General features: G+C 37.6%; 1 protein-coding gene across 1 annotated transcript in view; it reads left to right on the top strand.

Moving 5' to 3' along the window:
- LOC120523789 overlaps positions 1-14,566 on the top strand; it is a 126,765-nt gene extending 112,199 nt beyond the window's left edge. Inside the window, exon 6 of the mRNA XM_039745429.1 lies at positions 13,859-14,566. The gene's annotated coding sequence lies outside the window, so the exon portion shown is untranslated. The remainder of the gene's footprint in view (positions 1-13,858) is intronic.
- Positions 14,567-15,062: the final 496 nt, after the last annotated feature.

The following is a 15,062-nucleotide window of genomic DNA, read 5'->3' as shown; positions in this document are numbered from 1 at the left end:
AAGTTCTACACATGACATCACTGGGTCAAAGGTCTCTAGTTTGGGCTGACAGATAGTTTGACAAATAGGCCCCCAGAAGATTGAAATTATTTTAGTTATTTCTTTTCTAGTATTACAACTTTTGTCTACATTTATTTTACTTTTTTTTTTATTTATTATTTTATTTAGTTTGGGCTTGATAAAAGGATGGTCTGATTTTTCTAGTTTACATCTTGTTGTTTTTACCAACTTACATTTGATCTCCTTGTCGTTGTTTTAGATCTTTTCTGCTATTCTTTAGCAGAACAAATTACTTATTCTCTAATAGAATGCATCATAAAATATATTTATATATTTGACTAAACTCTTCCTGTATTTTGTTTTAAATTATATTTTTGACATCTACTCACCCTTGTCTAGTCCTTAATAGTTATGTTCTTGTCACAAAAGACATTTAAAAGTGGTTTATAGAAGTAAACAACAGAAATGAAGTATTTGAAACATAATATAAAAACAGTTGGGTGCCATCATTTTAAGATTTAATTTTTATTTGCCTTTAAAAGGCATGATACTCTGGTACTGAACCGTTCCTGAGATTAGCAGATAAAATAGTGTTACAGTACATGACAGTTTTAATGAATTAATTTAATAGTATCTTTAGTATCAGCCGCAGTGAGGTTTTTTTTTTTTATTTATTTAGGGATGTGAACCCTACTGTTTGCAAGAGCACATACAGTCTGTCATTTTAATTCAAAGATTGTCAGATTAAAAACAGAAAAATGCTGCTTAAACACAGTAGCAGAATTATTAATGCAACAATATACTTAAATCTAAGCAATGCAAAATGGCAATATTTAGGAATGTAACTATAGATTAGCTTCCGAGTAAAATGTTATCGATTCAGAATAAATAGAAAAAACAGTCTCTGAAAATACTAAATACAGAAAATACAGTTTTGTAGAAATAAGGAATATGGCATTGTATGTAACACATCAAAACTAAGACTTCAATGGTGAAGGTTTCATATTTGTGTGAAAACAGGTGCCTTTTTAACTACAAATTGACAAAAGGTTATGAAAACGGGACATTCTGCCTTTGAAATTAAAAATGCTACATGTAGTTGTAGAGCAGTTGCTTATTATTAATGTGGCTATTTATTCTAAGGGGGCAATTTATGGGGAACTGCAGCTGTTAGGACACTGAAGTAGATTCTAGACTTTGCAATTAGCTAAAAGATTACTCATTGTCCTTCATTCTAAATTAGAAGGAAAGGTTCTCAGACGCACATCGCTTTATTGGAAGCTCTTCCTTTCATCTGTCAGCATTGTCAGTTGTCCTCCTTTTTTTGATTAAGTGATACTCTAAGAGCCGCATCTCATGTTACACTGTCTCTGGTAACGGCGCTGTCTGGAGCTTTTGTTTGGTTCAAGCACTTTAAAAGTACACAAAATGACACCATGGAAATAGTTCTTCTTGTTTACGGTTTTTGTTTAAAATGCAGGCCTAATTTTAGGTCACATTTTGATTAACAAATACATATTAATTTATTCCATTATACTGTAAATTACAGCCATCCTGAAGCATTTTTGTTTTTTAATAATTGTGATTTGGATTTGGATAGTGACTCTAATCTCCTTTCCAACACTAATAATAATATGTTTTCTTTTTGGGCATACCTTTGGTCTTTTAATTTCCTCCACTTGCTATTTATTCAATTGTTGAACATTTTAATATTTTTTATAGATGTTGGTACCGTTTTTGCTTAATGATGCTATTCCTTTATTTTATGTTCTTGTACTTTTGTCTTTTTTTCCTTCCGACCTTTTAGGATATTGTTTGAGTAGTTGGCTTTATTCCTCACAAATGTGTTGAATTCCTAATCTTAGTAGTTTTTTTGTTTTCTCATATTATAGTGAATCAAAATATGGAATGCTGATTAAAGTGTTTTAGGAAAACAGTGCTTGGTATAGTGTAGATACACAGAATGATCACATACTATACAAACTGGCTTAACATAATGGGAGCAAGATGATTATTTGAGACACCTTGCCAGTTTTTCCACTGTTTTCTGAAAAAAATATTGTTGGGGTTTTGTAACCCCTTCATTCCAAAGGCAACAATTTTAAGATCTTTAGTTGAAAATACAGTGCATCTCTGCAACCTCCAGTAAGGACATGGTAATGACCTTTCTGGTTCAGCATTAGATCGATCAATTAATTTCTTTCCTTGGCTTAACTAGAAGCCACAACCAAAATTATCCAGGAGTTATTGAACATGGAGATTATTGACTCCTCTTGATCACCATGGGCCTCCTTCAATTGCCTTAACACCAAAAGCAAAAGCTGGTAGTTGACCTTCAAGGACTCTTACCTACTCTCCCATATAAACAAGTCTTCGAGCTCCATGCAGGGTCAAGATGGTTCTTAACAGCTGAAAAAGATACTCAGTAGAATATACACTCACCTAAAGGATTATTAGGAACACCTGCTCAGTTTCTCATTAATGCAATTATCTAATCAACCAATCACATGGCAGTTGCTTCAATGCATTTAGGGGTGTGGTCCTGGTCAAGACAATCTCCTGAACTCCAAACTGAATGTCAGAATGGCAAAGAAAGGTGATTTAAGTAATTTTGAGCGTGGCATGGTTGTTGGTGCCAGACAGGCCGGTCTGAGTATTTCACAATCTGCTCAGTTACTGGGATTTTCACGCACAACCATTTCTAGGGTTTACAAAGAATGGTGTGAAAAGGGAAAAACATCCAGTATGCGGCAGTCCTGTGGGCGAAAATGCCTTCTTGATGCTAGAGGTCAGAGGAGAATGGGCCGACTGATTAAAGCTGATAGAAGAGCAACTTTGACTGAAATAACCACTTGTTACAACCGAGGTATGCAGCAAAGCATTTGTGAAGCCACAACACGAACAACCTTGAGGCAGATGGGCTACAACAGCAGAAGACCCCACCGGGTACCACTCATCTCCACTACAAATAGGAAAAAGAGGCTACCGTTTGCACAAGCTCACCAAAATTGGACAGTTGAAGACTGGAAAAATGTTGCCTGGTCTGATGAGTCTCGATTTCTGTTGAGACATTCAAATGGTAGAGTCAGAATTTGGCGTAAACAGAATGAGAACATGGATCCATCATGCCTTGTTACCACTGTGCAGGCTGGTGGTGGTGGTGTAATGGTGTGGGGGATGTTTTCTTGGCACACTTTAGGCCCCTTAGTGCCAATTGGGCATCGTTTAAATGCCACGGGCTACCTGAGCATTGTTTCTGACCATGTCCATCCCTTCATGACCACCATGTACCCATCCTCTGATGGCTACTTCCAGCAGGATAATGCACCATGTCACAAAGCTTGAATCATTTGAAATTGGTTTCTTGAACATGACAATGAGTTCACTGTACTAAAATGGCCCCCACAGTCACCAGATCTCAATCCAATAGAGCAACTTTGAGATGTGGTGGAACGGGAGCTTCGTGCCCTGGATGTGCATCCCACAAATCTCCATCAACTGCTATCCTACCAATATGGGCCAACATTTCTAAAGAATGCTTTCAGCACCTTGTTCAATCAATGCCACGTAGAATTAAGGCAGTTCTGAAGGCGAAAGGGGGTCAAACACTGTATTAGTATGGTGTTTCTAATAATCCTTTAGATTAGTGTACTTGAATTACTGTGTGTATTTAGACCACCTGCTATTGCATGGAATAAGCACTCTTTTGATACCACTCTGGACTCAGAGGCTGAAAGAGGTGAATCTAATGCTACATCCATCCAAATTAGACAAAGTCCTGTCTACCACACTACTTGGTGACTTATTCCATGTGTCTGCGGTTCTCTGTGTGAAGAAAAACATCCTAATATTTACGCAAAAACTACCCTTAGGTTTCCAACTGTGTCCCTGTGTATTTGATAAACTCTTTTTAAAGTAACAGTCTCAATCCACGGTAATAGTTCCCTTCATAGTTTTAATCACTTCAGTCATGTTTCCTCTTAATCTCCTTTTGCTTAAACTGAAAAGGCTCAGCTCTTTAAATCTTTCCTCATAACTCATCCCCTGTAGCCCTGGAATCAGCCTTCTTTGCAGTTTTTCTAGCACTGCTATGTTCTTTTTGTAGCCTGAAAACCAAAACTGCACACAGTACTCCAGGGTCTAAGAGGTCTAACCAGGGTGTTATAAAGCTTCAGCATAATCTAACATTCTGTTAGCCTTCTTAACTGCTTCTCAGCACTGTCTGGCAGTTGATAGTGTTGAGTCCACTATGACTCCTAACTCCTTCTCATAAAGTGTACTTTCGATTTCCAAAACTCCCACTGTGTGTTCAAACCTAACATTTTTACTTCCTACATGCAATACTTTACATTTACATTAAATTTCATCTGCCATAAATCTGCCCAAACTGGTATGCTGCCCAAGTCTCTTTGTAAGTATTCAATGGATTCTAGATTATCTACCAGTCCACCTATCTTGGTATCATTTGCAAGCTTCTCCAGATTGTTATTTATATTCCTATCCAAATCATTAATATACATTAAAATAGCAGTGGCCCTGGCACTGACCCCTGAGGGACCCCACTCTTAACATCAGCCAATTCTGATAGGGTTACTCGAAGCATAACTCTCCGCTTCTTGTATCTAAGCCAATTTTGCGCCAACTTCACACAACACGCTGAACTCCCACTTCTGTTAATGTGTCACATGAGAGGCTAGGAATCAAATTATCATATGCTTTCTGAATGTCAAGATAAGTAATATCATATGTTCCACATTGCCTATGAGAAAGCAGCAAAAGGATATGATCATAGACCCATGCTAAGTTTTCAGTAAAGCTCCTGTTCTTGTCATGTGTTACTCAGTCGTTTCCTTAACAATTCCTTCTATTAATTTACCCGTGATGCACATGAATCTTACTGGTCTATAGTTGCTGAGAGTTGTTGGATCGCCCGGTCACCCTTTTTATATAACAGGATAATATTTTCCTGTCCTTCAGAATTTCCCCAGTGCACATTGACTTCCTAAAAATATGCATCAAAAATTTATATATGTACTCAATAACTTCCATGAGAACTCAAGGGTAAATATTATCTGGTCCTGATGCCTAAACGGTGCGTACACTCAAAAATGTTGCATAAGAACATTTCCACGTTCAAATCGCGATGTATAAAACCTAAACTTGGCGTAACGCCATGCACATTTCCACAGTAGCTCATACCCTGGCGTACGCAAGTTCTGCGCTCGGTTTTGCAGACTGGCAGTACCCAGCATCAAAGCAGTGCTACTGTACCTGTGTGGTTACCCTTTCTTTTTTAGACCCACATCCCTGGCGCGGCTTTATAAATACACTGACATTAACCGCATATTGTTTATTAGTTTAATGCATCTGATTGTAATTAACCTGTAACAATATAGTGGTCCACAGAATGGTCAAACTATTCTAAATACAATAGTTGCTTTAGCGTTGTTACTCTCACTGCACCTTCTTCTTCTTCTTTCAGCTGCTCCTGTTAGGGGTTGCCACAGCTGATCATCTTTTTCCATATTATTCTTTCTGCACCACTCTGAGTATTTATATCACTGTATCTGAGTGGGGAATCGGAAAGAAAATTATTGGTATACAGCATCAAGCACATGCTGCCTCAACCGTACTATCTATTGAACTGCTCTCATATGGCAAACACTTCAGAGCCTTTCCTGTACAGACGTCGCAGTTCAGAAATAGTTTCATCCCAAGAACTATAAACACACTAATTCAGTCCATCAAGTGTTCCTTGTAGAATGCTTTGTACTTATAAGTACAATTACCTCACTGTAAAATTGCGATAGTTATAATATTGCACAACCTGAGACACATTATAAAGCACATATTTACATATGATGACAATATCATTTTTAAGATGAAATGCAGCAAAATGTTTATTATACAGATACAACTTTAATTTCATTTAAATCTATATTGTTAATAATTAAACATGTGAGGACACGGTGCCACAATCCGTTCACGGATTGTTCCTGCCTCACGCTGTATTCTTGCTGGTGCTGGCGCAACACTGGAAGGATAGATGGATAGAATAATTAATACTAGAATTACCAGAGCCTACGAGAAAACTCGTAGATCCGTCCCACCTTAAAACGCTTTGCACCTCTCCGTCAACGTCTTTTGTCCTCTAAATATGTGGATAAGCAGCAAGCAGCCTACTATTACATCACCCCCACCCCACACAGTTGTCTCAGCTCAAGTCTGTTTACCTGTGTGTCAGTCTCTTAGAGTTGTATAGAATGAGAAGTCAAGCAAAATGACACCTTTTATAAATACTACTAGCAAAATACCCGCGCTTCGCAGCGGAGAAGTAGTGTGTTAAAGAAGCAATGAAAAAGAAAAGGAAACATTTTGAAAATAACGTAACATGATTGTCAATGTAATTGTTTTGTCACTGTTGTGAGTGATGAGTGTTGCTGTCATATATATATATATATATATATTTACACACACATAAACATATATATATACATATCTATACATATACACATATATACATATATATATCTGCATATATACACATACATATACACACACACATACATACATACACACACATATATACACACAAATACATATATATATACATACACACACACATATATAAACATATATATACATATACATACATATCTACATATATACACACACAGCTATTTCAGATCAGTGCAATACGCTGCTTGTTAAAACGGATAACTCCCTCTTACGCAAGTCTGCGTGGATATTATGAACTATCGTATTTGTTCAAGTTGTATTTAAATTTTAAATAGAAGGAATTTTTATTTAGTCGACAGAAATATGTTTGGTAGGAATGGTAAAAACAGACAGGAATATTATTCATGAATAAATCAACTCAAACCTTAAACAACTTATAATATTTTGCTCTCCATAAAAATTTATCCTGTCTAAATTATACAAGTTAGAAATAAAGTAAACGTTAAAAGAACAAACATTCACATTTCTTTACTCTTATGTAATTTTATATAAAAATAAACTTAGATTTTAAATATCCCAAAAGATTTTGCTCTCCATAAAAATATATCCTGTCAAAATGATACAAATTCAAATATGAACATGCTGCATAACAAAACCTAGAAATATAAATGAAATGTGTTCTTTCAGCAATAACAAATCAAATCATTCAGTTGTCTTTGCTCATATGTCATTTTAGAGCTGGACGCCTGGCATCTTTTTTTGGCCACAGGTTCGTTTCTGTTTGGTGTGAGGTTCTGTGTTGTGGAGATTCTCAGGATGGATTGCAGGTGCTCATCAGTGAGGCGACTCCTGTGTGCTGTTTTGTTAGTCTTTATCACTGAGAAGAGCTTCTCACACAGATATGTGCTACCAAACATGCACAAGGTTCGAGCCGCATGTAGACGGACTTTTTTTGTTCTTCGAAGTCACCAAAGCGCCGTGCAAACTCAGTGCGCTCAGTTTATCAGCAAAGTGCGTATTTGGGAACACCGTAGTGACGACTTGGTTTAACATTACTTGGCAACAGGGAAAGTGAGGCAAGGTGCACTGGTGCATTTGTGTCTCCCATAAAAGCAGCTTCACTTGAAATCACTTTGTGATTGTGCACGGGTTAAAACGTCCGCTGAAGTGTCAGATTCTTATTTAATTATGCTGCTTTCTGTATCTTCTGCATTGCATTCAGGTTAACCTGATGTTTTGTCTCATAGTGCCGTCTTAGATTAAATTCTGTAATTACAGCCACATTAGCTCCACAAATGAGACACACGGGTTTAGTAAACATATACTCAGCCTCCCATCGGTTTTTAAAGGCTCTATTTTCAGAATCAACTTTTCTCTTCAGCATCGTGTGAGCTAGCTTCGCAATAACTTGATTAACTCGGTAAGTGTTCGGCAAGGCAGCTGAAGCGCTGCATTATGGGATCTGTAGTTTATTGTGTTACCAGCGCTTCATATACCCGGCTTTAATAACAATAATACAGTATATAAAATGATCTCGGGGCGGATATAATTACACTGGTCGGATGTGGCCCTGCCCTTGAGTTTGACACATATGGACTAAATAGAACTTGAAAAGATATATTTTTTCAAATGTGATCGCGCAATTCAGATAGAGTTGACGCGCACTACAGCCTGCATGCCTCAATAAGTCATCCTTCCCTTCTCTTTTTTACCGTTCATCTAATGAATACACTGAGTATGGCTTTACCAAAACAATCATTGATGGCGAATAATCAATCAATCAATCAATCAATCAACATTTATTTATATAGCACATATTCATACAAAAAAAATGTAGCTCAAAGTGCTTTACAAAATGAATAGAGTAATAGAAGACACAATAAAAGATAAACATAAGTCAACATTAATTAACATAGAATAAGAGTAAGGTCCAATGGCCAGGGTGGACAGAAAAACAAAAAAAACTCCAAAAGCTGGAGAAAAAAATAAAATCTGTAGGGGTTCCAGACCAAGAGTCCGCCCAGTCCCCTCTGGGCATTCTACCTAACATAAATCATCATATTTTCATGGAAGGACCTGATGATGATGGTCACGTAGACTTCTGGCTTTCAGTCCATCATTGTTGGAGCATCATGATGCTTTGAGTAGGTGGTGGTGGCGCAGGCCGCCACCACAAAGAAACCGGAAAAAGAAACAGAAGAGAGAGTAGGGGTCAGTACGGATTTTTAGAGCCACCATGAATAGTTATTATGAAGAATTGAACATACAGAGTATCAGGATTATGTTAAAGTGAAGTTATAAAAAGGCCATGTTAAAGTAATGTGTTTTCAGCAGTGTTTTAAATTGCTCTACTGTATTTGCCTGGCTGAATTCCTATCGGCAGGCTATTCCAGATTTTAGGTGCATAGCAGCAGAAGGCCGCCTCACCACTTCTTTTAAGTTTAGCTTTTGGAATTATAAGGAGACACTCATTTGAAGATCTAAGGTTACGATTTGGAATATAACGTGTCAGGCATTCCGATATATAAGATGGAGCGAGATTATTTAAGGCTTTATAAACCATAAGCAGTATACTAATAAAGTATCCATTATTCGAGTATGTAAATCGGGTTATATATATACATATATATATATATATACCCGCGTATCGCAGCGGAGAAGTAGTGTGTTAAAAAAGCTATGAAAAAGAAAAGGGAACATTTAAAAAATAACGTAACATGACTGTCAATATACAGTATTTGTTTTGTGAGTGTTACTGAGTGTTGCTGTCATCAAGGATTTGATTATCATTATTTCTTTCAAACAGGTTCGTATTTGTAGGATGTGTTGTATTCAAGTTACATTCCGTGTTTGTCAATCGTTGTAAAGATGACAGGTTTCATTCATCGATTCGTTTCTTACTGCATCAATAAACAGCTCGCCTTCTTCTTTATCTGAGACCTGACACACTGCATGCACGGTTTTTTTACACTGTCTTCCTTTAGCGGGACATTGACTTTTTCCAACGTGTGCTTTGTTTTGGATTTATGAATATGCTTGTATGTATCAAACGCTTCATATTTTTGCTGCCTTTTCAATTGTGTAATTCGGTTTTGTTCAGCTCTTTGGAACTGTTGCTTTTTATCTGTGCACTGCGCCAGTTCACGTGAGCCGCTCGGTGTACATGCATCGAAGTTTCCCAGCTGTGCTGGTGCCATCTCGTGCTATGTCCATGGCTGTATTTAATGTTACCTTAGTCCTGGCACTTAAAACTTTCTCTCGCAGTTTCGCTGAGTTTTTACCAAACACCACCCTGACCATCTCATCTTCCTCTGCATAAGCACAGTCCTTAACCCGTGAATATTTAGTGGGAGTTTGCTATTGGATTGCCGCTGACGGACGGCCTTATATGGGCAGGCACTAAATTACAAACGCCAGCGGCAGCCTGTCTATGAACTTAATTTAAAGTGTAGGTTTACATCGTGCTTTGTTTCCGAAGTAGCAGAAGTCATGAATATGGTTGTATATGTCACTCGCCGCTTCTTATTGTTTCGCTGCCTTCTCAATTATATAATGCATGTTTTCTTCAGCGCTTTTTTTAGGTCTTCCTGGTTTTCTATGTACTGCGTGATTACGTGGGAGGCGTGATGATGTCACACGAAACTCCGCCCCCACGGCGTTGAAGCTCATCTCCATTACAGTAAATGGAGAAAACTGCTTCCAGTTATGACCATTACGCGTAGAATTTCGATATAAAACCTGCCCAACTTTTGTAAGGAAGCTGTAAGGAATGAACCTGCCAAATTTCAGCCTTCCACCCACACGGGAAGTTGGAGAATTAGTGATGAGTGAGAGTGAGTGAGTGAGTGAGTGAGGGCTTTGCCTTTTATTAGTATAGATATCATTATTTGGAACGCTTGCATTCATGTGTGTTTCATGTCTACAATATCCTATGCAAACACATCGTTAAAAAAGTGTTTTTCATATTTTGGTAATAATTGACAAAATGTAGACATGAAGTGTATAATGTGTGAAGCCTGAATTCCAAACATCAAAGAAACACTTTCACAAAAGGTACAAATATAACAGAACAAATACGCTTTTATTCAAAATTATAACTGCAGAAAAACAACCCGCGTTAGGGTGCGATATTGACACACATTTGCTACGAGCGCTTCAGTTTCTATAAAACTACATTCTTGATCCGATGTAGAATCGTCGTCATGATGTGCACATAGGAATGTTATTAACCTTTATTTATTTACTTACTTCCTACAGCGTAAAGTCACGAGTGCAGAGCTTCCCATGTACATTTACAAAGTACGGCGATGGCAAAAGTGCATTCTTGCTCCGATGTAGAACCATCGTCATGACTTGAGTTTACCTCTGATATTGCGCGTCTATGTGAAACAGCAGTGTCAGTGCGTGGGGGGGCATTACATGGTGGTGGTCATAGGATCATGAAGGCGGCTGAGAAAATAAAACTGAATTTAAAAAAAAAAAAAAAAACAAAGCTAACCTTTACAACTATCATAAATTACACCGGCTGTTACAGACTGAAATCAAATGTATGTTTCTATTCTAAAATAGTAAGAATACGTGCAGCTCACTTCTCAAAACAGACTCGTCGGGGATCAAACCGGTTAAGTTTAGATTACTAGTCAAAAGCTGATACCATTGTGCCACTGAAGCGCTCGTAGCAAATGTGTGTCAATATCGCACCCTAACGCACGTTGTTTTTCTGCAGTTATATTTTTAAATAAAAGCGTATTTGTTCTGTTATATTTGTACCTTTTTGTGAAAGTGTTTCTTTGATGTTTGGAATTCAGGCTTCACACATTATACACTTCATGTCTACATTTTGGCAATTATTACCAAAACATGAAAAACGTTTCTGTTTTAACAATGTGTTTGCATAGATCGTTGTAGACACGGAACACACATGAAATGCAAGTGTTCCAAATAACGATATAGTGTTTATAAAAGGTGTCCTTTTGCTTGACTTCTCACTCTATACAACTCTAAGCAACTGACACGCAGGTAAACAAACTTGAGCTGAGACAACTTTTCGGGGTGGGGGGATGTGATAGCAGGCTGCTTGCCGTTTGCTACTTATCCACATATTTAGAGGACAAAAGACGCTGACAGAGAGGTGCGAAACGTTTTAAGGTTGGACAGATCTACAAGTTTTTTTGTAGGCTCTGGTAATTCTAGTGTTAAATATGTACTACGAAGATGTTTCAATGTTCCTTAAAAGTTCTGAAGAATCGGCATTCTAAGGTTACAGATGGCTTAATGTCTATTACAGAGTTATTGGGTATTTGCAGAAAGAAAAGTAAGGGGTCAGTAAGCTTGAAAGAAACAATACTGCTACAATAAAGTATTTCATCAAAGGTTGCGCATGGCGCAGCAAGCATCTTGCGTGAAACATGAATAATCACTGCACCACTGTGTTCCCATGTTTAATAACATGCTTTAACTCCTATCATCATGAAAATAATATCAAATATATATCTCAGTATTTTAATTATTCAGAGAGCTGTAATATCATGAATGTAATGGATTCTGTGTCTTGTCGGTGGAAGAGCAAGCCTTGAAGCACGTAGTGATTCACAGACATCGAGCACATAGAAGATCAAATACAAAACAAAGCATTTAACGTGCTACTTTAGTTACGATGGGATTTGAGAAACTAGTAAATAAAACGATTTTAAGATGAAGTTTATGATGTTCTACTTTAATGACAAAATAAACTATGTGATTAAAGTGGACATTTAGAGATTAAAGTTGACATTTTGAGCTTTTTTCTCACTGTGTCCCTATTTTTTTTTCCTCTGTACCCTAATAAGCTTTCATATGACACTCAGACGGTGGGCTACGGCTCGCCTTTTCACGGCAACTTTGATATGCGACAACTTTTTTTTTTTTTTCTTTATTTCGGGCACTTGTGCGACTTTGTGAACTTGAGCTTTTGAGTTTCTCCGACACTCTATGTGACTTGATCAACTTCCTTTTGTTTTTTATACCATTGTTTAAACCAATAAATAGTAAGTTTTTCCTTGCCTCCACTTGGTATTCACTGAAATTCTTCTATTCAACCCCCGTGCTTTTGCCATTGCCTTTTCACAGAACACTGAGCTTAAGGGCTATTTATATTGATTTGCATATTCAAAAAATCATAATTCTGGGAGAAGTTGGGGCGGAACAGCAGGCACATGCACGTGCGTTGCTTTTCACGCTGACAAGGATTTATGTAGTGGAAGAACGTGGAAGTTGGCGAACGCACAGATTTATGCATTTGGATTTTTTTGTGCGTAAGCACATTTCCGCTTTTGTCCGCACACCATGTTATAATGTGAATTCTACGCACGGCGTTATGCATGAAGCCCCTGGTGATTTATTTGATTTCGGCCTTTTTAATCTAAATAGCACTTCTCCCGCTACACAAATCACTCAGTTCTATCCTAGTAGTCCCTGTTATTGTAGGAAGGTTATCCACTTCCTCATGAATGAAGGCCACAGAAAAATGCAATTTTAGAGCATTTTCTATTTTAATATCTGTATTTTTTAATTCTCCTGTACTGTTCCTGATGCACTTTACCTCCTTCTTGACTGTTATTTTACCATTAAAGCAGCGGAAAAATCTCTCTGGGTCATCATTCATCTTTTCTGCAATATTCCGGTCTAACTGTCTTCTAGCTTCCCTAAATTCCTTCTTTATGGTTGCTCTCATACTATCATACGCTCTGTGATTCACATTGGAGTAATTAGTCATATATTCATCCCACTTTACACCACCTGTGTCATCAGTTTTGAGGAAAAAATTAAGGAGTTTCATGTCTCGTACATGTGGACTGAACCCTAACAGCCAGACAGCACCTCCATGCCCCCAGTATGCCAGGTGAATGCTAGTCAGGCCTTTTGTGGCACATTATATTGCTTGTGAGTAGTTTCAGGAGGCAGAAGCAGTACATAAAAGGTATTGTAGTATGCTGACTCATGATCACACTTTCAAGGCCGGAGTTCACATCTCAGGAAGGAAGAAAGGTCGATCCTTTCCGGTCACCCTAAGAAAACCACTCCAGTATTCATTCATTACACCATCAGTTCAGTCTGTGTTCCTTTATATAGTGTAAGGTGTTATACAGTTGGAGTAGAAGCACTTGGTCACACAGTTAACTAGCAGTAAAGATCAAACCTGTGCCCAGATGTTCACAGAGGATCCTGAGAGCCGTTATGGCAGTTAGTAAGCTTTGCTTCTTTCAAATTTTTAACAGCAGTGTGTGCTGGCGCCAAGTGAAAGACACCTGTTCATTTCCTTGTTTGCAACTCTCAAAAGCTCTCCTGCCATGAACACTACTGTTTTTCTTTAAAACTAACATGTCTGCAAACTAATCAGTTTCTTCTTTTTATTGAACAGAAGCTGTCACTAGATATTGGCCTCCTAACAAGAGAATGAGTGCCTCGAAGAGTCCTGCAGAATCACAGCTAATAGCTGCAAGAGTCAAGTAACAAAGTTTACATTTAAATTGGCCACAGATATGGAAACTCGAAGAACAATCTCTTTTTTGTTGTTAAATGTGCACTGTAACCATATAGGATCCCCTGAGGCTGCTGCCTTGAGTGACTATAAGATGTACAGTACTGGGAAACTCTCCTCCTGAACTGAAAATTAGCAGAGACAAGAAAGATCGAGAGTGAATGAGTGATGGCAGCTTGATTGCCATGTTCTGTATTATGCTGCCTTTAGCAACCTCTTTCGTGATAACATTATTGCTCAAGACATGCACTGTATTGTGAGCACTGTGAGCAAGGGGTTGTCAGTCTGCTAAGCGCTCATTCATTCCCCGCACAAAGGATGCTTTCTTAATGCACCTATTGCCTCTTCTTTCGTCAAAGAGAAAACCCTTATTTCAGGATGTCGTCATGCATTTAGAGAAGATGATTTATTTTAATTAGTATTTTACTACAATGTTATTAAAGCAAAGGTGAAGTTATTTATTGTTAATATTTCATTAATAGTACAGTAAATAGTTACTTGTGTAATTGAGTAGTTGGACTTGTTCACATGGTTTGTCTTGGAAATATTCAAAATACTATGCCCCATTTTTTTTTTTTTTTACTTTCTGTTCAGTAAAATTCTTAATAAAATATTTTGCTCTAGTGAAACAGTCCCAGAGTTATGATTTACATGTTCCATCATTCCCAAAACAAATTTCCTATCATGTTCATTATGTGGAATCATACAATTTAGCTATTTTCATTCCAATTTCTAGCCTGTTACACATACCTATCTGCTGTTTTGGAGTATTTTGGCTAATATGGGCTTGCACTGGTACCACCTCCACCATGGTGTCATTGTTGCAAGTGCACTTTAATTGAGAGCTGCAATTCAGGAGAGCCAAATCAGTCTGTCATCTCCACTGATCGCTGCCAGTGGTAATGCACAGCACTCTGACCATTGTGTGTGGTGTTACAATGCTGTATACAAATACGTTTACACTGCTCATACACACAACAGTTCTGAAGAATAAAATCAAACAAATACCTCCTTCAAAGTCACTCATGTAATACGGAAGTTTTACTTTTGTACTGTGTACTTTATGCACTTGCTTGGGGTGTAT

The sequence above is a fragment of the Polypterus senegalus genome, chromosome 1, assembly GCF_016835505.1.
Source record: "Polypterus senegalus isolate Bchr_013 chromosome 1, ASM1683550v1, whole genome shotgun sequence".
NCBI lineage: Eukaryota > Metazoa > Chordata > Cladistia > Polypteriformes > Polypteridae > Polypterus > Polypterus senegalus.
This window is presented reverse-complemented; position numbering and strand designations above follow the sequence as displayed.